Raw genomic sequence first — 26,326 nt, 5'->3', positions numbered from 1 at the left:
ATGGGAGTAAAACAGGTTCAGATATGCATACACACGAGAGCAATGACAAACTGAGCATGAAACCGCTTTTGACATCCACATCACACATGAAGATCTACCTATTGTATAACACAGCCAGATGAAGGAGCATATAGCTAGAATTAAGATGATGCAACATGATCGACACAACGTGGAGAGAGTTGCTTCTCCGTCCTGACATTGCCGACCTTGTGGGAACTCTTTGTCCGCCAACAAGTCTCGTCGTTCTTCCAAATTTGTCGGAACTCTCTACCTATTTCTTGGCCATGGTTTTGATTTTACTATGATTTAGATATGGATCATTTATTCATTTTGAAGCCAAGTACGTAAATAAGAAGTGCCATTTCACAAATGTTATTCTTTAAATAGAATTAAAGTTTAGCAAACAATTTCACAACATACCGTAAGATTTTGCCCGCGGTTTCACTGGTAAAAGAAAATGATGGACAAAACTGAATTTGGTGACATGGATAGGTATGTGTTCAAATTGCACATTTTGGTGTTTTTTCCAAAATTATAATATGTTTTTACATAAATTCTATATTTATGTACTGAAAAATATGGAGGTAAACCCGTCGCAACGCACGGGCAATTTTCCTAGTTAAATAATAAAAAGCGATCGCGTCCTATGTATAGAACCGTCGCAGGTGTGCAATATTCCATGGATTTCCGACATCTTTTCCCGAAGTTGAATTTTTGAGCCTGTACGCTCCTCCTGGTATCACTTCGGTGACGATGTAAGGTCCTTCCCATGGAGACTCGAGTTTCGAGGGCCTTTTTTGTTTCAGCCGAAGTACCATGTCTCCAACACTAAAGCATCGGTTGCGTATTCGTCGGCTGTGATAGTTCCTCAGCGCCTGCTGGTATACTGTGGTTCTGGCTAAAGCAATGTCTCGAGCTTCGTCTAGTAGGTCTACGGCATCCTGCAGTGCGATGTTGGAAGAGGGTTCTGTGTATGCCGTCACTCGAGGTGCTTCGAATCGAACGTCAGCTGGCAGGACTGCTTCGGCTCCATGTACCAGGAAGAATGGGGTGTGCTGCGTCGACCTGTTAGGTGTGGTATGCAAACTCCAAAGTACTGATGGTAACTCTTCGACCCAAGCTCCCTCCGCGCCTGTAAGACGTTTCTTGAGACCGTCCCCTATTAGACCGTTGATCCTTTCCACCTGACCGTTTGTTTGCGGGTGAGCCACTGATGCGAATTTCAGTTTTATTCCCCCGTCATCACAAAATTCTCGGAATTCTTTGGAGTCAAAGTTAGTTCCATTATTTGTGACGATACTGTGAGGCACGCCGAATCGACATGTTATTTCCTTGAAGAATTGGACTGCCGTTTTTGCTTTCTGGTTTCGTACTGGTACTGCCTCGATCCACTTTGTGAATTTGTCGATTGCGACTAATAAGTACGTGTGTCCTCCAAGCGATGATCTCAGCAGCGGTCCAACTTGATCGAGTCCCCATTGGGCGAACGGCCATGCCAAGGGTATCGTCATTAGGTCTGTCGCAGGGGCGTGCGGTTTTGGGGAAAAACATTGGCAAGGGTCGCACTTCATGACCAGATCTCGAGCATCCGACGCCGCCGTTGGCCAATAAAATCCAGCCCTGAAGGCTTTTGCTACGAGAGCCCTACTTCCCGCATGATGCCCACAAGTTCCCTCGTGTATCTCACGCAACAGTGCTCTTCCGTCGTCAATGGCAATGCACCTTTGGAAGATACCGGAAATGCTGCGCTTGTAGAGTTCACCGTTTACTATGGTGAAAGCTTTCGATCGCCTGACAATTCGTTTTGCTTCTACTGGATCCGCCGGCAGTTCCTGCTTTGTTAGATACGCCAGGAACGGTTTGGTCCATAGTGGCTCAAGGAGGAGGACTTGTTCGGCAGGGATAGTTGGAGCTTCGTCGGCAACTTGCTGTGGGTTTGCCTCTGCTTCGTCAGTCGATGGTTTTAGAGGTGCCGGCGCCTTCTTTTTTATTGATCGCTGAGTGATCACCTCGTAAAACACTCCGTCTGGGATGGGAGAGCACATGGAGCCGATGTTTGCTAAGGTGTCAGCTTCCTCGTTGCTGGCTCTGCCGATATGTTTGAGCTCACATCCCTCGAATTTGGCTTCCATATTTTGATACAGCTGCCGATAGGCGATCATGTTGTCGCTAACCGCGTCGCACAGATTCATCGATTGTTGTACTACCAAGTTCGAGTCTCCGTAGATTTCCAGGCGAGTCGCCCCACATGCCTTTGCCATCTTCATTCCATGCTGCAGCGCTTCGTATTCTGCTTCATTGTTTGTCGGCAGAGAGAAGTTCATAAGTAGTATATACTTCATCTTATCTCCCTGTGGTGATATCAGCACCACTCCTGCTGCTGCGCCTGTGCTTCGTTTCGACCCGTCCACGATTCCGACATGTCGGGTGCCGCTGGTGTCTGGGATTGGATCCAGTCCGCCACAAAGTCTGGGAGGATTTGGGATTTTATAGCTGTCCGGTTTACGTAAGTTATGTCGTGTGGTGCTATCTCGATAGCCCATTGGGACACTCGACCTGTGGCTTCTGGGTTGGTCATTATGTTCTTCAACGGTGCTTCGCTCACGACGACAATCGGATGCTCTGTAAAGTAGTACCGTAACTTGCGGGCTGACCTCCATACTGCGTATGCCAGCTTCTGATGATGAGGGCACCTTTGTCTTGCGGGTGTGAGCACTTCACTGAGATAGTAAACGGGCCTCTGCACGCCATGAACTCTCCCTGTTTCTTCTCGTTCGACGACCAAGACGCTGCTAAAGACTTGGACTGTCGTGGCTATATACATGAGCAGCGTTTCTTTCTCACGGGGGGTTACAAGGACTGGAGATGTCGACAAGATTTTCTTCAGATTGTCGAAGGATTCCTGCGCCTCCTTTGTCCACTCGAACTTTTCAGATTTTTTCATCAAACTAGCAGTTTGTCCCTCGCAAATGCGAGGGAATCATCTTTAATTTCTCGAATGTGACAATTTCTATTGAAAGGAATAATATAGTTTCATAGTCTCCAAAAATATATAGGTAGTTGTCAGAACTTTAGGATTATAGTTTGTGTTGTAATCTATTGATACTTTCTCTAATAGATTTCAATTGTTTATTCTTATTTCAATCTAAATTTGTAAGAGTTTCCCTACCCCGAGTAAGGTTTGCATTCTAGAGCTGATTTAATGTTCTATAAACGTTTTTATCTCTTCATATATTTTATAACTGAAATTAGAAACCCACTTGTTTTGACCAGTTAGCTCAAACATGCATATTTAAGGATTAATATACTCTACATATGATACGCCTATTACACAGTTTATACTTTATATCTTAGACTTTGTGTACTTTTTGTTGATACGCCTACCTAAGTGTTTCTTTTTGTAGGGAGAGATGTAGTATTGTTTATTCTGCCTAATTTCCATCTATTTGAAGTGAGATCAAATCTGGTATATATAGGTGTAGGTTGGCATTGATCATACCCTATCTATTGAATTATAAATTTGGAATTCGCGGTAGATTTTCGAAAAACTATTCTACATATACTCAAGGTTTTTTTTCTCGGCTGGGTAAAATTACCTCTGGGCACCGGAATACCGGCTGGTATTTTGCCTGAGATATTTAAAACAAATCCATAAATTCTTTCAAAATTTCGTAAACTTATTTATATTTGAGAAAATCATATTAATATAGGCAAATATTGTTTGTTGTCAGAAATTTGATGTGAGATCCAGTTAGGTAGATGTACATGTAGATCGGCATGGATCATACCCTATCTTCTAAATAATATATTTTTAATTCGTGTTAGCTTTTCTCCAGCGGAAAAAGTTTTATGGACAATCAATGTTTTTTTTCTCGGTTGGATAAAAATATCTCTTGTCGCCGTTAGTTCTGTTCTTCGAAATATCTGAAACACTGGTTGGTATTCCGCCCGAGATATTCAAAATGAATTCATAATGTTTCTCAAAATTTCACAAAAGCATTTATATTTAAGCAAATTATATTAATATCGGCGAATTTAGCGGGCAAGTATATACTTACATAGAGTACATATATACTATGTGGTTCGGTGGCGTATCGGCTTATATTATCACATCTACCAGCTAGCTACAATGCTTAGTTTTCTTTTAATTGAATAGATGCGCGTACATCTACGTCCTTTGGCATATCCCATCTGATTCCCCTTGGGTTGAACGGGACATGTTGTAAGGAAACAAATCACCTAATTCTTGTTTTTTCCTTATATGTTGAACGGATGAGGACTGCACCTTGTATCGTATGGAAACAAATCACCAACAAAAGTTTTTTTTATATTTCACAGTACATCACAACTATTATTTTGACGGTCCACCTGCTTAATTACGGGAGACCGCATCTCACGTCCAGTGGGGATAGCACCACACGGTAGTCTTATAACTACTACTTAAAATAATTTATGTGATGTATATACGGTATGCATGGCACGTTATGTTATCATACGTTAGATCCAATGTGTGTACTAATTAATTGGAACACATCTAGCATATTTGTTACGTTAATATTACGGTTGTCATTAGAGATCCTAGCCATCAGTTTTAGATCTAACTATCAAAAATAATTATGATGATGTGGATTAAGTGGTGTCTCTATTTTAAACATCCGCATTTTGCTTTTAGTATATAATAGATTGTAGAAAGGCAAAGCTTTTTCTCCTAGCTTGGCGATGAACCTGCTGAGCGCCGCTAAACGTCCTGCCAATTGCTCCACTTAGTGCAAATTCTTTGGCGGCTCCATGTCGAGAATAGCTTTGATTTTCAAAGGGTTGGCTTCGATTCCCCTGGCCGAGATGAAGTATCCTAGCACTTGCCCCCCTGGTACTCCGAAGAAGCATTTTTTGGGATTCAACTTGATCTTATACCTGTCTAAGTTATCAAAGGTCTCCCGCAGATCGTCGACGAGGGTGGCAGTGTGCTTCGTTTTCACCACGATATCGTCAATATAGACTTCGATGTTTCGCCCGATCTGCTCTCCAAGGCAAGCTTGCATGCAACGTTGGTAAGTTGCTCCCGCATTTTTCAACCCGAAGGTCATGACGTTGTAGCAGAAAACGCCGTGTGGGGTGATGAACGAGGTTAGTTCCTGATCTTCTTTCTTCAGTTTGATCTGGTTATACCCAGAGTAGGCATCGAGGAAGGAGAGGCGGTCGCATCCGGCTGTGGAATCGACTATCTGGTCAATTGTAGGCAGCGGGAAGTGGTCTTTCGGACAGTGTTTGTTGAGGCCGGTGTAATCGATACACATACGCAGAGCGGTGGTGTCCTTTTTGGGCACCATGACAGGGTTAGCCACCCACTCTGATTCCTTGAGCTCTCGGATAAATCCTGCTTTACGGAGTCGATTGATTTCCTCGCCGATTGCTCTCCTCTTTGGTTCGGAAAATCGACGCATCGACTGCTGCACTGGTTTGGCTGTCGGGTCAACGTTAAGGGCGTGCTCAGCGAGTTCCCTGGGGATACCTGGCATGTCGGATGGTTCCCATGCAAATATCTCCCAGCGCTCACGGAGGAACTCGATGAGCGCGCCTTCCTATGCGACCGTAAGATCAGCCGATATATTGACCGTCTTCTTCGGGTCAGTGGGATGTACCTGCAGCTTCTTGGCTTCCTTCGTAGCATCAAACTCGTCGGATCTTACGTTTCGGTTGTCGGCTGGTGGCTGCGTATGATCCACGGCAGCGTCGATCGCATTGAGTTCCTCCTTAGCGCCAAATTTCAAGGCGATCTTCTGGAACTCCCTGTCACAGGTGTCTGATCGGGCAAAACTCTCGTGAACGGTTATTGGGGTTCCGTTGTTGCCTGGCATCTTCAGTTTTCGGTACGCATAATGAGGTACGGCCATAAACTTGGCAAACGCCGGCCTGCCGAGGATGGCATGATATTGAGACTCCCAGTCGACAACTTCGAACTCGATCTTTTCTTTCCTGAAATTGGTGGGCGTACCGAAGACCACATCCAATGACGTTTTTCCAAGAGAATAAGCGGGTCGAGTCGGTATAATGCCATGGAACCCTGTGTCGGATTCTCTCAGCATATCGATTGTTAAACCCATTGCTCTCATTGTGTTGGCGAATAGTAGGTTTAAGCCGCTTCCTCCATCCATGAATACTTTGCTCATGTTGTACCCTCCGATCTGTGCCTCAAGGACTAGGGCTGCATGGCCTGGTCTAGGGACAGCTTTCGGGTGGTCTGTCCTGTCGAAGGAGATACTTTGTTCTGACCAGTCGATGAATTCGGGTGTGTCGACCATAGCAACTTCTGCGTACTTCACTTCTCGCGAGAATTTCTTGATCTCCCTTTTTGAAAAGCTGGTTTTATGGATCATGTTGACCTGCCCGCGCGGTTCTGGGAATACCTCGGCTGGTACATACTCGTCCTTTTCCATCGGTTCGTACGGCTCTGGCACGTACGGTTCCGACCGATAGCTGTAAGATCTTGCCCTCTTCTCCATTATGTGAACTCTTGATATAGCTTCGCTCCTGAGGTCGTCACAGAACTGTCGAATCTCCAAGAAGTGTCGGCAGTTCCTCAACAGGTGACTGGATTTCTCCCGACCGTCCTTCGGGTCGATGTAGGAGTGGAGGTAGCATGGTGCATCGAGTTGCTCCGTGGCTGATAAGTACGGTGAACGAGCGCGGCCGTGGATCGGTTGCGCGCCTTCAACACCCCGTTCGGACTGACGAGGGTGAGGTGCTGTACGCTCTTCTTCTCCATGATGCAAGTCCCTTCGCCTTTTCTTTCGCCCCGTTGTGAGATCGAAACTTCCTTGGCTGCCTCCATGCGCGCTTCTAGGCGGGATTTCCAAAGTTGCTGCCGGGGTGTCATCTGCCGAAACTGAAGGCCCCGAACCGGACGTGTTGGTCCTAGGGAGGCGAAGAAAGCCTCCGGAGTCGATGATGAAGTGAACGCCTCCAAAGATGGCGGTCACGTCGTCACACGATTCTGCAGGAATCGAGTGCGGCGGCTTGAGGTGTGGTACGAACTCGAAGGATCTGCAGCGAATCGGGTCCTTCGGATCCGGAGGTGTTGGTGACTCGAGCACGAACGCTGCAGACGTGACTGGTATTGCCGATGCCCTGCCTTGTGCCGACAGGCTTCCCACAGACGGCGCCAATTGTCGAGGGTGCTCCTCGGCAATGCCCTCCGATAGGGGCTTAGGGTTGATGGAATCCTGCAAGCTGACACGAGACATCGGTACACAGACAAGCGGGGAGAGCGATTTACCCAGGTTCGGGGCCCTCGATGAGGTAAAACCCTTACGTCCTGCCTGTCTGTTCTTTGATTATGATGAAAACATGTTACAATGGGGTGCCGAATAGTTCGACTGTGATCTCGTCGAGATGCTAGTTGCTAGGGTAACCTAGTTCTAAGCTTCTGCTGGCTAATATTGCTAAGATTGATTGTGTTTTTCGATAGCCCCTCTCCTGGCCTTTATATAGGTGGCCAGGTCTCGAGAGGTCTAATCGAGTACGAGTAGGTTTACAGTAGATCTATCTCTAATCTTTCCTTGTTCGGCTTCTTCGGTGTCTTGTACTTCAAGTAATCTTCCGCCGCACCGTCCTAGTGGCCCATCTTGCCATCGGGTACCTTCATGGGCCTCCAGCCGGACCGTATAGGGTAGAGCAACATTAGTTATCCGAAGGGTAATGCCCACGTCAGATAGATATAATCCTGGAGATGCGATAAACTTTACTGCAAGCGTATTTTGGATGAGATCTAAACATGCTGTGCGACAAGTTAAGATCTATCCATATTTGTAACATTGAGTTTGATGAACAGGTTCACTTAAGATCCACCTGGGCCGGTTACATTTGATGAGATTACTTATAGTGATAGTGGGAGTAACTTCGTGTTCGCAAAAAAAAAAAAAAAAAATAGTGGGAATGACTTAGGGGTAACATGCATCCGCACACAATGCTAACATGCTACTAAATAAGAAGAGAGATGTTTGTAGTAGTAACTAGCTATGCGGAGTGGTGTTTTGGAACATGGGTGCATATGCTCCCTATATTTTGAAATGCATCTTACGTACATTTTAAATTTAAAAAAAATTGAAACAAAAAATATGTACGTACATCTTCACGTGCTACGCGCTCACAAAGTCGTTTCATAAAAAATCGACTTATCATGTGACGTGTGTAAAAAAGACAAAATTCAGTGCTAAAAACAATGCTTTTCACAACATAAAATTTCTCCTTTTTACATAGACCACAAAAAATTTTGGTTTTTCGTGAAACTTAGCAAATGCACATACATTATGGAGATGTACACGTAGAGTTTTTGATCTAAATTTTTTGACATTTCGAAATATGTTTTTTTTGGTAGAGGGAGCATACGCACCCGGGAGCCGAATTGAATTTCCGTCTATGACATTTCGAAATATGTTTTTTTGGTAGAGGGAGCATACGCACCCGGGAGCCGAATTGAATTTCCGTCTATGTTACTGGTTTTATGATGCAACGTATCTTGATGGTATAGACTTATTAATTCTTGAAAAATGTAATGTTATGATCGGAAATTCAATTCGGCTCCCGGGTGCGTATGCTCCCTCTACACTAACATAGAGTAGTGTCATATTTACACCATCTTATGTTATTTCGCACTATAAGTAGTAGCGTGATACATAGCGGAAATTTAATTCAGCTCCCGAGTGCAGTACTACTATAAATAACGTTGGGAACGGTCTTGAGTTGCATCTGAGTGGTCAAAGATACTATTATTAAGAATCAGTAGTGACAGAAATCCTATCCACGCAAAACCAACCCCATTAGTGTTCAACTCCCCGAACACTGCTATCACCGCCCTGCAGAACCGGTAGAAACAATCAAGGGTGGTGGACTCCGTCATCCGAAGATAGTCATCTGCAGAATCATCAGGAGCTGCCCGGTGGCGGAAAATAGGCAGAGGGTACGACGGGCGGCGGAATATAGGCTGCTGGGTGGAGGAACGGCGGAGTTGGGGCAACCCGCCGGCGGATTGGCGAGGGGTGGTGCCGGTGGCGAGAGAGCAAGGGGAGGGGAGGAGGGATTTGCGTCGACAAAGTGGTGGGATTCGTCTGTTCTCTCGCCGACAGAGCGGGCCCGTTCCCGCTTTTCTCTCGTACGGAATCCCCGAGCGCTCCCCGGGAGGGGGGGGGGGGGGGGGGATGGCCTGGGCTCTCCGGACGGGTGAAAGGCCTAATCCGGACGAAAACGAGGAACCGGGGGCGCGACTGGGCCTTCTTCGTCCATCCGAATGACAAAAAGGCGTCCTAAGGGCCTCGTCAGGGAGACGGCTGGAGATGCTCTTACTGGCACTATTCGAGAGAATACTCATACGTACACATGGAAGTGTGATGGCCAGATCTTGCTACCGGCCGGCCCAACTGAAGCATTTTATATGGACATGGCGTTTGTGCACGAGGTGCATATGCTCATTTTTAAAATGCATTTTAAACCCATTTCAAAATGTTAATAAGGTTAGGAAAAAAAATTCCCGAGTACTATGTCCTCGTAAAGTCGTTTCACGAAAAACATATATCTTTGTTGTTATTGTAAAAAAACAAAATTTGGTGCTAAGAAAAGGCTCTTTGTGAGATATCTGTTTTTTTTACACGGGATATAAAATATGTCGATTATCCACGAAACTTGGCATGTGCACATTTTAAAATATTTCTACGGTATGCACATGGGATCAAATATGCATTTCCGATTTTATATTCCAAAATCTAAGGGGTTATAAGAGCAAATTTAATAGTTGTTGGTTATAAGCCAAGTGCCATATCATGTATAGTCAATATAGAGTCAACATGTACATTAGTGAGTTATAAAAATATAGTCTCTCAGTCTAAAAATTTATCTAGATACGCATATATCTTGATTTATTTTAGTTAGAGATACATCCGCATCTAGATAAAGTTAAAACACCAATTTATAGATGGAGGGAATAATATTTTATCAATGCATGACTCATCTTTCATTCTCTCGAAGTGCCTAGGAGCACGTGCTATAGCTGACTCTTACATTAGAGGCCACTCCACTTAACTCTTTTTCTCTCTCTTCTTCAACTAGACAAAAATATATTAGTTTAATCTTTGTAGTCAGCTGATTAGGATTTATTTTACTTGCTCTAAGTGCATCTTTCAACAGACGACCTAAGAAAATGTGTCCATCTGTTATGTTGGTCCATGAAAATAAATAGAGTCTGTGTCTACTTTTAATCCGTTTGTGTGTGGGTGTAAGGGTATATTGCCCCTATGTGTGGTTTTGGTAATTAATGACAACCCCTATGGACTAATGTTTTCATTGAGTTTATATGAAGGAATATTCCATAGGTACTACATGTATTCCATGTGTTGGATTCAAGTACGGATACCATGAAGATAAAGATACACCTTGTGTATTGGTATCAAGATCATCGATTTAAAGATACATATGTGATATGATCAAGAAGAAGAAATGAAAATGGAGTTCTTAGGTGGAACTCAATATTAGCCATGCTCTATCTTAAGTGAGTATGAGAAGATACAAGGTTGAGTTGGGCAAGTTCAAGATGAGTATCTTGAGTGGATCACATGCTTGAAGGTTGCCGTCCATTTGGTGATAATGGACATGTGAAGATGTGCATCAATGGAGCTTTCCCATCATAGTGTATGAGGGAGCATTTCTGAGTCTTCACAAAGCAACATTGATCAAGTGAGGCATTCCGGCTTGTGAAGAGCTTGAAGAGTTATCATCAAGATCAAGCGGGATGCGCAATGCAAAGGTATGACCTTGATAGGTTTTCCTTTTACCGGTCTCAAGGTGGTTGATGGGAGACCGGATTATAGGATAGATAGCCGCACTATTAAGAGGGGCTTTCGGTTGGGTAACTTGATCACATCGTCTTAGGGAGCTCAACCCTTTGCATACTTTTCATATCCTTATTGCTTCTTGGTGTTTCTATGTGTAAGGTTCTTGAGCTTGTTGCTAGCTTTACAACAAGCCCAAGTTCATCGAAAACGGAGTTCGCATGCATCTTCTATTGCGTTTTCGAAGTTGGGTGATTTTACCGGTTATTCATGATATAAGGTTCAACCTTTTATATTCATGGTAAAATCCCCTCCTACATATTCTTGAGTTTGCACTTTCTATTGGATAGCATTTGTTGTTATCTTCCAAACAAAATTGGTTTCATTCGAATCGGAGTTCGGGAGCATTTGATATTAAAGAAAAATGGAAAAGGGAGAAAAGAATAAAAAGAAAAGAAAAAGAAAAGGGGGGGGCTGCCGGCCGGCCGACCGGCCTGACCGGCCCACACGCCGGCCCACCCGGCCGAAACCGGCCCGGGCGCTGACGCCGACCGGGCGGCATACTGTGGCGCCCCCGAGCCGGTCCGGCCCAGGTGCCGGTCGCCGGCCCACCCGGCGCTGGCCCCGGCCAGGCCGGCCTCCCCGCCGGCTGAGCCTCAGTCCCTCCCGCGCGGCCCACCTGCTGAAAGAACATTTCCCGCCCTTTTGGGTTTTGTGTGTTTGACGTCAACACTATGTATATTTTTATGTGTGTTGATATAGACAGGTACAAGCCATCATAGATTATGTTGGATCGGTGTATTGGTTTCTTTGTTATGAAGTTCTGCAGGTTTTCTGGACCTGGCGGAAGTTCCGGCCCAATCTGGCGGAAGTTCCGGCCTGTCATTTTTCAGCAGAAGCTTCTCAGCGCAGTCTGTGCTCAGTTTTCTCTTCAGGGGCGGAAGTTCCGGTGGAGTTGGCCGGAAGTTCCGGCCAGCGGAAGTTCCGCCCAACTTCCGGGCAAGTTCCGGAATTCCGAGTTTTCGGCTCTGTATGTTCCAGTAAGGTATTTGCCAATTTCGAACTTGGCCGGAACTTGGCCGGAACTTCCGGCCACCGGAAGTTCCGCCCAAGTTCCGCCCGTTCTTTTGCTTTGCAGGATTTTTATGAAGGGCGGAAGTTCCGGTCCGAGCGAGCGGTACTTCCGGTGGAAGCCGGAACTTCCGGCCATCCTGGCCGGAACTTCCGGTGTTAGTGGAATTCGTCCCCAACTGTCAGATCTGAAAGCTCCACCCATATAAATAGCTTTCTCCTCCAAAGGGACAAGTTGCTCAATCATTGCAAGAAAAATCTGCCAAGCTTCATCACCATTAGAGCCACCTCAAGAACACAAGATTTGCAAGATCTCCTTCCTCCCCCAACCAAAGCTCTTGATCTTTGGAGATTCGAAGGAGAAGACACCGATCTACATCCTCACCGAAGCGTTCTTCATTTCCCCCTCTCTTGTTTGAGGGATCTCATGCTAGTGTTCCTATTTGGTTCCCTAGTTGATTTGTGTTGATATATTGTTGTTGATTGTTGTGTTGTAACAGATTTGGGAGCCTCCAATAAGGTTGTGGATGTGTGCCCCAAGAACCTTGTAAAGGCCCGGTTTCCGCCTCGAGGAAATCCCTTAGTGGAAGTGGGCTAGGCCTTCGTGGCGTTGCTCACCGGAGATCTGAGTGAAGCCTTCGTGGCTGTTGGTTTGGCTTTCGTAGCAACCACACTCCTCCAAACATAGACGTACCTTCTTGCAAAGGAAGGGAACTACGGGAATCATCTCCGTGTCATCGCGTGCTCCACTCTCGGTTACCTCTATCCTATTCTATCTCTATATCTTGCTTAGTTGTTATCCTTGTCATATAGGTAAATTCACTTAGTTGCATATCTAGAGAATTTACCTTTTGTGTCAAGCCTAAATTGAAAAAGAACTAAAAATTGGTTAGCACCTATTCACCCCCCCCCCCTCTAGGTGCGGCATACGATCCTTTCAATTGGTATCAGAGCCTCGGCTCTTATTTCGGGCTTAACCGCCTAAGAGTATGCCGGACGAGGAGTCCTCGGAAGGGGCCGCCAAGATGGTCTCCGTGGAAGACTTCAATTCGTTGAAGTCCTCCGTGGAAGCCCAAATGGAAAGCATGAAAAAGATGATTGCCGAGCTTTTGGCTCCGGCCCTTCCCAAGGCTCCTAGTGTAGAGGTAAAAGACACGGGTGTGTTACATGAGGGAGAGGCTTCGGACTTACCCTCATCTACCAAACCCGTGGAAGGTGATAACTTAAACACTATCAAATCCCCCATTGCATCTCCCAAGGGAACTAGTGAAAGTGAGAGCTACAATCGAGTACCTCCACCTTTCCAATCACCCGATATACCGGTTCCCCATCCCCATTTGAACATTCGGGGCGACCCACCTAAGTTTTCTATTGAAAATTTCGATACTTGGCGATTTGAGTTCCGCTCTCATGTTTGTAGTGCCTCCAATGAATTATGGAGAATCATCATGGAGGGCTTCAAGCCATACAACCCCGACAAGTTGACTAGAAGAGAAGCGGTTGATAGTCAACTCAACGTCACCGCCTTGTACATGATTCAAACTAGTGTGGGGACAAAGGAATTGCATCGTGTCCGGAACTACACCACCGCCAAGGAAGCTTGGGATGGTTTGACCTCGAGTTGCATTGGAAGTGAGAGCACAAGGAGGAACAAGTATAATGCTCTCAAGAATAAAGCCGAAGGGTTCATGAGGCTACCGGATGAAGATCATGAAGACATGTATGGAAGACTTCTCACCGTTGCCGATGCCTTCCGGCTTGTTGGTGCCACCCACATCAATGATTCTTGGATCAAGGAGAAGTACATTGAATGCATGATGCCATTTGTACCCATTGATGTCAAGACTCTTGTGGGAAGGGAATGCTATTCCTCTCTCACCTCTCAACAAGTTGTGCACGAGTTGCAAGCTCTCAAGGTGCTTGAGGAAACCTCTCATGATTCTCGCAATCGTGCTATTGGGATGGCAAAAGGTTCCAACCTTGCCTTGGTGGTCAACTCCGTTGAAGAAGTGGTTCCTCAAGAATCTTATAGAGCATCTTGGAGTATGACCTATCCGGAAGATTTGCAATGCCACTACCATGATCACATGGCCTTCCATGCAAAATCGTTTTGGGTTGATCCCTCCAAGGCCAAGGAAGACAACATCAAGAGGAACAACAAAAATGGGTTCACTAGCTTTGGTCCAAAGACAAGATCATGCTACAATTGTGATGACAAGCGCCACTTCATTGCCGAATGCCCCTATGAGAATAGAGAGCTTCATAATGGGAGGCTCATTCCCAAGGACAAGAGCAAAGACTCAAAGGGTAAATATTCAAAGCCCCTCAACAAGAAGTTCTACAACAACAAGACCAAGAAGGGCAAGAGGCCCTCAAGAGTTGTGCTAGTAACAAGGGAAGAATATTCTACCGATGAAGTTGAAAGTTCTAGTGGCGATGAAGATGAAGAAAGCTCAAAGGAATTAGCCGCCATCGTCACCACCAACACACCCTCTTCATCTCTCTTTGAATCTCCCAATGAGAACCCTCAAATCAAGAATGCACATTGCTTCATGGCAAGGTCCTCCTTGGACACACCTATTGTGCTATCAACTCAAGAAGAGTATACCTCCGGAGATGATGATGTTGATGATGAAGAAGATGCAACCTCTAATGGATTGGTCGCTCTTGCCTCCCTCTCCGCCAACGCTTCATCACCAAGTGAATTCCCCAATGAGGTCATTCATGTGGAGGAAGAAAGTTGCCTTATGGCTAAATCCTCCGAGGTATCATCCCCTAACCCCTCTATGCCTAACTTATCTAGTGATCTAGGGGTTGATGATGCTAGTCTAAAAGTGAAACAAGAAATGCTAGAGTTTGATGATTTCATTCTTAACCTACAAGGTAACACTAAGAAGCATGTTTCTAGCCTCATGGTTCGTATAGCTCAACAAAGTGATATGCTTGAGAAAAAGGGTCAAATAGAGAGAGAAGACTCTCTTGAAATCCATGCTCTTAAAAATGCTCTTGAGGAAAGTCAAGAAACTATAGCTTCTCTTGAGGAGAGGCTAGAAACTCTTGAGGAGCCTCAAGATAAAATTAACAAGCTCACTAAAGCTAGAGATCTTGCTAGGGCTAAGTCTAAAGTGCTTAAAAAGGAAAAGGCCAAATTTGAGGTTGATCATGAGAAACTTGTGAAAGATCTAGATGAACTAGACAAAGCTCACAAAGCTTTGAAGAGTGAATTCACTCTCTTATCCAAGTCTTATGAGCAACTTCAAATTAGGCTTGCCTCTTATGATGTGCCTAGCTCCTCTACTCCTTCATGTGATCATGCAAATGTTATTGAGGAAAATGCTAGGTTGAAAGATGAACTTGCTAGGACCTCCTCTCCCCAAAGTAAACTTTCTTTGGATGATCTTTTGAGTAAGCAAAGATCAAACAATGGGAAGGAGGGACTTGGTTTTAATTCCAAGGCTAAAAAGGCAAACAAGAAAAAGACCAAGCCCGCACATGAGAAAGCTAATGGTGAACCCCGAAAGGGCAACACCATTAATGATGATGGTGCGGGAATAGATAATCCTCACTATGTTCTCTTTAAAGATTATTATGGTGATGTTTATGCTAAGTATGTTGGTCCATATGATGGTTATGTTGCTTGGTCTATTTGGGTCCCAAAGACCCTTGTTGCTAACAAAAGAGGACCCATTGAAAAATGGGTACCTAAATCCAAGAATTGATCTCATGTAGGACTATGCCGGAGGTTCAAAATGGGTACTTGATAGTGGATGTACAAGTCATATGACCGGCGGCAAGAACCTCGTCAAGGAGTTGAGGCCTAACATAAATGATATCACCGTCTCCTTTGGCGATAATTCTACATCCGAGGTATTGGGTTTTGGCAAGGTTGTGGTTGCACACAACATTACTCTTGTGGATGTCGTGCTTGTCAAAACCCTTGGTTACAATTTGCTTTCCGTTTCCGCCCTTGGCAAGATGGGTTTCGCCGTCTTTATTGATAATGATATTGTGGTCCTCTTGTGGAGCAAGACTCTAAAAGTCGCATTCGTTGGGTATCGCGAACACAACTTGTATGTGGTGGATTTTTCGGGGACCACCACGTCAAGTGCGATGTGCCTATTCGGAAAGGCGGACGTGGGTTGGTTGTGGCATCGCCGCCTAGCCCATGTCAACATGAGAACTTTGCAAAGTCTTCACAAGGGGAACCATATTGTGGGACTAATGGAAAATGTGTCTTTTGCCAAAGATCGTGTTTGTAGGGCTTGTGTTGAAGGCAAAATGCATGACTCTCCGCATCCAAGCAAGACCATCATCTCTTCCAAGAGGATCTTGGAGCTCCTTCATGTGGATCTCTTTGGTCCCGTTACTCATGCAAGTCTTGGTGCGAAGAAACATTGCTTGGTGATTGTCGATGACTACTCAAGATACACTTGGGTTTACTTTCTCAAGACGAAAGATGAGATTCAACAAGTATTCATTGATTTTGCTACCGAGGTGCAACACCAACACAACCTCCTCATTATGGCAATAAGAAGTGACAACGGCTCCGAGTTCAAGAACTACACACTCAATGATTTTCTTAGTGATGAGGGGATTCGTCATCAATATTCCGCTGCTTACACCCCTCAACAAAATGGTGTTGCGGAGAGGAAGAACCGGACTCTTATGGATATGGCAAGGTCTATGATGGCGGAGTATAAATCCCGCTATAACTTTTGGGCCGAAGCCATCTCCACCGCTTGTCACTCCTCCAACCGGCTCTATCTCCGCAAGGGCTTGAACAAGACTCCATATGAAATACTCACCGGGAACAAGCCTAATATCTCATACTTCAAGGTGTTCGGGTGTAAGTGTTTCTACAAAATCAAAGGGGTTCGTTTGTCTAAATTTGCTCCTAAAGCTTTGGAGGGTATATTTGTTGGTTATGGTGCCGAATCTCACACTTATAGAATCTTTGATGTATCCTCCGGGATTATCATTGAATCTTGTAGTGTGAAGTTCGAAGAAAATGATGGCTCCCAAGTGGGGCAAGTTGATGTTTGTGCAGGTGATGAAATACCTCAAGATGCCATAGTAAGAATGGGTGTGGGATTTTTCCGCCCCATTGAGGGACACGGTGTGGCGTCTCGGGAAGGACTATGCTCTACCACGGTGGAGCCCTCATCTTCTCAACATCAACAAACCCCATCAAGTGAAGCAAATGATGCACCAACCCAAGAACAAGAACAAAATCCTCCCCCTTGTGTGCAAGATCAAGGACAAGATCAAGGACAAGATCAACCACGGATTCATGATGGATCCGATGAATATCCTTTCAACATTCTACTCTCACCGGATAATGTCCAAGATCAAGCACATGAGGATGAGCAACCTCAAGTAATTGAGGAAGCTCAAATTGAAGGTCAAGACGGGGACCCAAATGATCAAGTTGATCAAGTGACACCTCCAAGGCCAAGAAGAACCAAGGAGGAGATCGAGGCCCGTCGTTTGGCAAGAAGAGATAGGACCCTTGAAATTCGTGGACACACTCATGATAAGGTCCTCGGTGATGTTCGAGCAAAAGTCTCCACAAGAAGGCAATTGGCTAACTTTAGCAATCATCATGCCTATATCTCCGTAGTGGAACCCAAGAAAGTGTTTGAAGCCCTTGAAGATTCGGATTGGGTGGAAGCTATGCATGAGGAACTCAACAACTTCAAGCGCAACAAAGTGTGGACCTTAGTAGAGAAGCCAAAGGAGTGCCGCAATGTTATAGGCACTAAATGGATATTCAAGAACAAGCAAGATGAGTTTGGAAATATTGTGAGGAACAAGGCAAGATTGGTGGCCCAAGGTTTCTCCCAAGTTGAAGGGATTGACTTTGGAGAGACCTATGCTCCCGTGGCTCGTCTTGAGTCCATCCGTATCCTTCTTGCGTATGCATCGCATCATAACTTTAAGTTACAACAAATGGATGTGAAAAGTGCTTTTCTTAATGGTCCTTTGCATGAAGAGGTGTATGTTAAGCAACCCCCGGGGTTCGAGGATCTCAACTTTCCTAACCATGTCTACAAGCTTGATAAAGCACTTTATGGTCTCAAACAAGCTCCTAGAGCTTGGTATGAGCACCTTAAGGAATTGTTCGTAGACCGTGGGTTTGATGTTAGGCTAATCGACCCCACTCTTTTTACTAAGAGGGTCAATGGGGAGCTTTTCGTTTGCCAATTATATGTTGATGATATTATATTTGGCTCTACTAACAAAGCTTTCAATGATGAATTCTCAAAGCTTATGACCGATAGGTTTGAGATGTCTATGATGGGAGAGATGAAGTTTTTCCTTGGTTTTGAGATCAAGCAATTGAGAGAAGGAACCTTCATCAATCAAGCAAAATATCTCCAAGACATGCTCAAGAGGTTCAAGATGACCGAGTTGAAGGGTGTTGCCACTCCTATGGTTACCAAATGTCATCTTGCACTTGATCCCAATGGTAAAGAGGTGGATCAAAAGGTATATCGCTCCATGATTGGATCCTTGCTTTACCTTTGTGCATCTAGACCGGACATAGTGTTGAGTGTTGGTGTGTGTGCAAGGTATCAAGCTTCTCCCAAGGAGAGCCACATGATAGCTCTCAAGAGAATCTTTCGATATTTGGTTGATACCCCAAGATATGGTATTTGGTACCCCAAAGGCTCAAGTTTTATTCTCAATGGGTACACCGATGCGAATTGGGCGGGAGACAAGGATGATAGGAAATCAACCTCGGGGGCTTGCCAATTTCTTGGTAGGTCCTTGGTGTGTTGGTCATCTAAGAAGCAAAATTGCATTTCTCTCTCCACCGCCGAAGCCGAATATGTTGCCGCCGCAAGTGGATGCACTCAATTGTTATGGATGAGGCAAACTTTAAAGGAATACGGTGTCATTTGTGACAAAGTGCCTCTTTTATGTGACAATGAAAGTGCTATCAAGATTGCCTATAATCCGGTGCAACATTCAAGAACGAAGCATATTGAGATCCGGAATCACTTCATTAGGGATCATGTTGCACGTGGTGATATTGAGCTCATCTATGTTCCTACCAAAGATCAACTTGCCGATATATTCACGAAGCCTCTTGATGAAGCAAGGTTCACTTATTTGAGGAATGAGCTAAATATCATCGATTCAAGGAGTATAGCTTGACCATCTTGCAAACACACCTTCGTCTCAAAACTTTATTTGGTTTAGATGTGGGCATGGAAATAGGGGGAGTGCGGTTTAAATTATTGAGCTATCCCTCCCCCCATTATGCCAATATTAATGATTTCATTCTCGGTATATCATATGTTGATATGTGAGCTTAAATGATGAGTATTGGTTTGGACCCTAGATATATCTTCGCGGTGCCATACCATAACACTCATATATGGTGGCCTAGGCCACCACACTCTTCTTCGTGAAGAGTTGGAGTTGTTTGGATTTTCATTGGATCTTATTGACATCTCCTTGTTTATGGGAAATCACTCATTTTTGGCCTTCATTTGATTTATTTGCAAAAATGAGTGATCATGTACCATCTCACAGTTTGGTGTATCTGTCCTAAGCCTATCTCATCTAAGACATATCCTTCACCTTCTCCTAGTGCATCTCGTTCGTGTCAAAATCCTGTTTGTGGGCAGTTTTTCCTGTTCGACCGGAAGTTCCGGTCGTTTCGACCGGTACTTCCGGCCGGCATCTGTTTCGCCTGTTCAGCCTTTCCTGTCCTGCCTGGGTGGTTTCTGTGAGACCGGAAGTTCCGGCTCCAACGAGCGGAACTTCCAGCCTTAAGTGGCCACTATATATAAGGGCCGAACGGGTGAGCAGTTCAATCTTCCCCACTTTTCCCCTTTCCAAGATCTATTTGGTGGTGCTCCTCCCTTGTGACGGCTGCTGCTCCTCCGGCCGGATCTCCCTCCTCCGGCGCTCCCCGCCGGATCGTCTCCGTGGATCGGCATCCTCTCCCTCTTCTCCTCCATGGCTCCCCCCGGTTTGTGCCCTCTCCCTCTCTATGTGTGGGTAGACTTCACTAGATGAAATATAGGGCATACTCTAGGCAAAGCTATGGTAGAAATCCTCTAGATGCCTTTCCTCTACTAGATCGTGCTTAGGATGTCGTGGTAATGCGGGTCACTTAGCCATTGCCTCAGATCTGGTGAGAAACTACCGCTGTTTTCGAACAGCCGGAAGTTCCGGCCCTTCACGCCGGAACTTCCGCCCGGGGCGGAACTTCCGCCGGTTCTCACCGGAACTTCCGGCCTGGCAAATTTTCCTGCTGTTACCTGATATCCTGTGCATGCTCTGGTGTTTGGCCTCCTTGCTTATGTGTTCTCTTTCATCATTCCTATCATGTTGATTCCGTCATCAGGTAGTTCCAAGAAGAGAGGCAAGGATCATATGGATGAAGTTGAGGAAGAGCTTGAGCAAACCCGACCATCCAAGCTCACCGCTCGCCAGCAAGCTGCTCAGAGGCACAAGTCACCGGCTGTTCGTGGGAGGAACGTGCACATATCCGTGAAGGGCATGCAATACAATGAGTACAAGGAGCTCCGTGACATGAACCCTTACCTCACCCCTCGGAGCAATAGGGTTGGGGATAAGCGGTTCCACAACAAGACCCAAGAGGAGATATTCTATGAGATCTACATACCTTTCAAGAAGGGGGTCGCTCCCCAACATGCTATTGACACCGGGAAGATGGCCGCCAACAAGTACTTTGATGAAGCCTATGCCATGTGTGGAGAGTTTGGGCTCTATCCCATTATGGAGCTCAACAAGGACTATGATGTTGGGTTGATTCAACAATTCTATGCCACCGTCCACTTTGAGCAATATGAAGCAAAAAGTTTTCGGCGGATGACTCATGAGGTGCTCCTTGAGTCTAACTTGGCAAAGTTTGGAACCGCCCTTGGATATCCTCGCTACCCGGGTGTGAATGCAAATGGTTGGAGGTGCCATGATAGCTCATGGGCTCAAACAAGGGAAGTCTTGGAGAACCTCTACATCCCCGGTTGGGGTATAGCGGGCAAGAGTGTGGATCTTCTCCCTACTTGGGATATTATGCTTAGAGTCTACCGGGAAACCATTGGACCAAAGGGTGGCAACCTTGATGAGATACATCTTTATGAAGTGGATCTAATGGCAAACTCGTTTGCTAAGAAGGGCACCGGTGAGAAGCTTGATGTGATGGACTACATCTATCATGAGATGTGGGCATGTATGTATGAGAAGAAGCTTCCCGCCTTTGCTCCGTACAATGCTAGACTTGTTCAATCCATTCCACTCAATCTCACAGCCCATGAAGTGAAGACATTGAGGACCAAGCGCCACAACTCTCCTCTTGAAGCTGTTAACCCCATGGATGAGAAGCCACCAAGTTGGGCCTCCAAGCTTGCACGCCGCTTGAGACAGATTTTTTGCCTCACTTCTGCAGTCAACCATCGTCAGTATCAGCAGCATGTTGAAGCCAAGAAGTCAAGGCTCCATTAGAAGAGCATCATAAGGGCACTTGAGGTGGAAGTGTCTCCTCCCGGATCCGAGGAGAACATCACTCCGGAGGCAGAGTGGGTCTCTCAGCATGGCATGCCTCTCCCTCCAGATGGTCTTGAGATCGAGTCTCCTCCGCGCACTCCTCCCTACCCCGGCGCTACATCGAACCTCCCTCCCGGCTGGGCTAACGCCGACCCTTGGGACGCGTAGATTCTCTTTTTCCTTTTTTGGTGCTTTGGTGCCAAAGGGGGAGAATGAGACCTTGTTAGGGTGCTCTTCGGTGGGTATTTGCATGGGGGAGTCACAAGCTCGTGTTGGCTTTGGTTTTTATTGCTTGTGATTCTAGTTATCTTAATGGTGTCGAACTTTGTCTTAGCTATTTGGTTTGTAAACTCTATCTATGTGCTTGGAACCTTATTTGTGTATGGTAAACTCCGTATGTGAGTCTTCCTTGGTTATCTATGTGTGCATGATCTTATTATTCATATGCTTATCACTATGTTGTATTGCTAACCTTTGGAAGACGGATGCAAGATATAGGGGGAGCTTCTTATGTACCATTGCTCATATCTAGGGGGAGCTCCTCTATATCTCTCACATTGTTGTTTACATTGTCTATTCCTTGCAAATACTTGTGTTGTCATCAAACACCAAAAAGGGGGAGATTGAAAGAACATTTCCCGCCCTTTTGGGTTTTGTGTGTTTGACGTCAATACTATGTATATTTTTATGTGTGTTGATATAGACAGGTACAAGCCATCAAAGATTATGTTGGATCGGTGTATTGGTTTTGCTGTTCTGAAGTTCTGCAGGTTTTCTGGACCTGGCGGAAGTTCCGGCCCAATCTGGCGGAAGTTCCGGCCTGTCATTTTTCAGCAGAAGCTTCTCAGCGCAGTCTGTGCTCAGTTTTCTCTTCAGGGGCGGAAGTTCCGGTGGAGTTGGCCGGAAGTTCCGGCCAGCGGAAGTTCCGCCCAACTTCCGGGCAAGTTCCGGAATTCCGAGTTTTCGGCTCTGTATGTTCCAGTAAGGTATTTGCCAATTTCCGGAACTTGGCCGGAACTTGGCCGGAACTTCCGGCCACCGGAAGTTCCGCCCAAGTTCCGCCCGTTCTTTTGCTTTGCAGGATTTTTATGAAGGGCGGAAGTTCCGGTCCGAGCGAGCGGTACTTCCGGTGGAAGCCGGAACTTCCGGCCATCCTGGCCGGAACTTCCGGTGTTAGTGGAATTCGTCCCCAACGGTCAGATCTGAAAGCTCCACCCATATAAATAGCTTTCTCCTCCAAAGGGACAAGTTGCTCAATCATTGCAAGAAAAATCTGCCAAGCTTCATCACCATTAGAGCCACCTCAAGAACACAAGATTTGCAAGATCTCCTTCATCCCCCAACCAAAGCTCTTGATCTTTGGAGATTCGAAGGAGAAGACACCGATCTACATCCTCACCGAAGCTTTCTTCATTTCCCCCTCTCTTGTTTGAGGGATCTCATGCTAGTGTTCCTATTTGGTTCCCTAGTTGATTTGTGTTGATATATTGTTGTTGATTGTTGTGTTGTAACAGATTTGGGAGCCTCCAATAAGGTTGTGGATGTGTGCCCCAAGAACCTTGTAAAGGCCCGGTTTCCGCCTCGAGGAAATCCCTTAGTGGAAGTGGGCTAGGCCTTCGTGGCGTTGCTCACCGGAGATCTGAGTGAAGCCTTCGTGGCTGTTGGTTTGGCTTTCGTAGCAACCACACTCCTCCAAACGTAGACGTACCTTCTTGCAAAGGAAGGGAATTACGGGAATCATCTCCGTGTCATCGCGTGCTCCACTCTCGGTTACCTCTATCCTATTCTATCTCTATATCTTGCTTAGTTGTTATCCTTGTCATATAGGTAAATTCACTTAGTTGCATATCTAGAGAATTTACCTTTTGTGTCAAGCCTAAATTGAAAAAGAACTAAAAATTGGTTAGCACCTATTCACCCCCCCCCTCTAGGTGCGGCATACGATCCTTTCACCTGCCCCGCGCCGCCCCCGCGCAACAGCTCGCCCCCGCGCGTCGCTCCTCCCGCGCGTCGCTCTCCCCTGGGCGCCGCACTGCTGGGCCACTTCTCACCCCGCGCGGCCCACTCGCCCGCCCAGGCTGGGCCGCCTAGCCCACCGCGCGACCAGCTCCTTATCCGGCCTCAGATCCGGTTCGGCCGGGCTGCTGACTGGCCAGTCCGGCTCCAGCCCCGGTCGGCCGGCCGGTTCGACCGGCTGGGCCGATTTTTATGTGCGATTTTCTGTGCTCTTTTTCCCCAACGGTTATTTTGCCCCCTTTGCTATAAATAGCCCCTTCTTCCACCTTGAGCAAGTTAGTTCTTCCCATTCTCCCACCTCCATTGTTGCCTTTGAAGAACTTGCTCTCTCTCTTGTCTCCCCCCATGATTCTTGCTCATTTTTAGGGATCTAAGAGAGGTGATCTAGATCTACACTTCCACCAAACCATTTCTTCTCTACGTGAGGGGAACTCTTGGGATCTAGATCTTGGAGTCTTTTGTTGACTTTCCCCATTGTTCTTCCTCTCCAATCTCATCCTACTATTTGTTGTTTGGGTGGGATTTGAGTGTGAAGGATTTGAACACCTCTAGTGTTCTTGCTTTGCATCATTGCATAGTGTTGAGCTCTCCACCACGATTAGTTCGAGTGAGAGACCGTGAGCTTGTTACTCTTGGAGGGAGACCTCCTAGTTGGCTTGGCGGTTGGTGCTCCGGTGATCTCTTCAAGAAGATTGTGAAGAGGCCCGGGCTTCTCCTTCGTGGAGCTTGTGAAGTGGTTGGGGAGCTTGCCATCTCCGGAGCGGAGGAAAAGCTAACCATAAGGAAAGGGCCATTATCCTTCGTGGGTGTGGTTCAGAGAATAGGGTGAGCCTTCGTGGCGCGGGGAATCCTTCGTGGACCTCCACTCCTCCAAACGTGACGTACCTTCTTGCAAAGGAAGGGAACACGGGAATACATCCTCGTCTCAGCGTGCCTCGGTTATTTCTATACCCGAGCTCTCTTTCCTTGTGATAGCCATCGTGCTTGAAGTACATATATCTTGCTATCACTTGTGCTACATATATCTTGTGCCTATCTTGCTTAGCCCTAGTTGCCATTGTTACACTTAGTTGAGCTTAGCATATTTAGGGTTTGTGCTTGTAAACTAAACGTTAGTTTAATTCCGCATTCTTACAAGACAAATCCGCAAGAGTTTTTAATCGCCTATTCACCCCCCCTCTAGGCGACATCTCGATCTTTCAATTGGTATCAGAGCAAGGTCTCTCCTTGTTTAAGGCCTCACCGCCTTGAGAGTAAAGATGTTGGCTAATAATATAATGCATAATGACACAATTATCTTTGATGGCACAAATTATCTTTTATGGAGAAATTGCTTGTTTTATAAACTTCGGACCTCGTGTCCAAATATAGAGAAATTTCTAGATGTAGGTTTTTCTCCTCCGATGGATTCTCAAAATCTATCTTTAGAGGATGAGAAAAACTTACATCTTGAAGCTCAAGTATCTAATGAGCTTGTATTCTCCTTGAGACCAGATTTTCATAGGTTCTTGATATATATAAAGCGAAAATCATCTCATGAGATGTGGATCAAGCTTAAGGAAATGTTTGGTGGATCCACTTCTCATTTGGTCGGTGGTGACTCCGAGGAGCTCTCTTCCCCTTAACATCATGAAGAGCTCCAAGTTGCTTCCACCTCCGGTCGTGATGAGTTATCATCTTCTTCCACTTCACCAACGTGTAGCGAGACACGAGTTAATGATATGGTGAGTGGTGAGGAAATTGTAATGTTGATATTGTGCTCAATAGTGATGATTCTTCATCTCTATCTCATTGCAATGCTTCCTCTTTGGACTTAAACACATCTAGCATTGAAAATAATCTACATGCTTGTGTTGATAGTCCTTGCATATCATGTGTAAATTGCTTACATAGATCTCATGATGATATGCTTACCTTGTCTTGTTCCCATAATCAAAATGCTTCTATTTCCTCTAGTTGGTTGTTGACTAACAATGTAGAGAAAACCGAACACTCTATGGATCAAGACACGATTTCAAATGAGGATTCAAGAATACCTTCATCTTCATTCTCCGGTTTGCACATGTGCCTTATGGCAAAAGGATCAAAGGTATCTCCTACTTTGACTCCTAACACATCCTCTAACGATGAGAATGATGATGATGATAATGATGAAGAATATAATACCTTGGTGCATAATATGGCAATGGTATATGCTTCTCTTCATGGTAATAAAGAAGCTCGTGCTAATCTCGAACACTCTATGGAAACCTTGAATAAATATAGGGAAACCATAGTGAAGTTGGAGTCTCATGTTGAAAATGGGGAAATGAGATTCACTCTCCTCAAGCATGAGCTAAAAGATGAGAAGCATACTAATTTTATGCTTACAAAAAAATTTGAATCCTATATGCATGAAAATGAGAAAACTATTGTTGATGCTTGTGCTACTAACTCTACTTCTTGTGAAGCATCTATCTTAAAGGAGAATGTTGAGTTGAGGGCTCAACTTGAGTTGCTAACTAGCAATTATAGGGAATTGGAAGAAAGTCATAAAAAGCTCTCGGGCTCTCATGATGATCTTCTGATTTCCTATGATGGGCTAAAGTTAGCTCATGAGGCTAGTATCACTAAGGTAACATCTTGTGAGCCTCATGTGGACACTAGCACAATCTCTACTACAAATGCTATATTGCCATGTGCTAGTCCATGTAATCCATCTAGTCAAACTAGTGACACACCTTGTGTTGGATTACTTGCTTTTCCTCGTAGCTCTAACAATGAAGCTTCTACTTCCTCTAGTACTTGTATTGCTACTAAACATGTAGAGGAAATTAAAGAGCTCGAGGCCCAAGTCCTTTCTTTGAAGAAAGACTTGGAAAAGCGTCATGAAGGGAAATCCGCACTTGACAAGA

Source organism: Lolium perenne, chromosome 4 (genome assembly GCF_019359855.2).
Source record: "Lolium perenne isolate Kyuss_39 chromosome 4, Kyuss_2.0, whole genome shotgun sequence".
In the NCBI taxonomy this organism is placed as follows: Eukaryota; Viridiplantae; Streptophyta; class Magnoliopsida; order Poales; family Poaceae; genus Lolium; species Lolium perenne.
Note: the sequence above shows the minus strand (reverse complement) of the source record.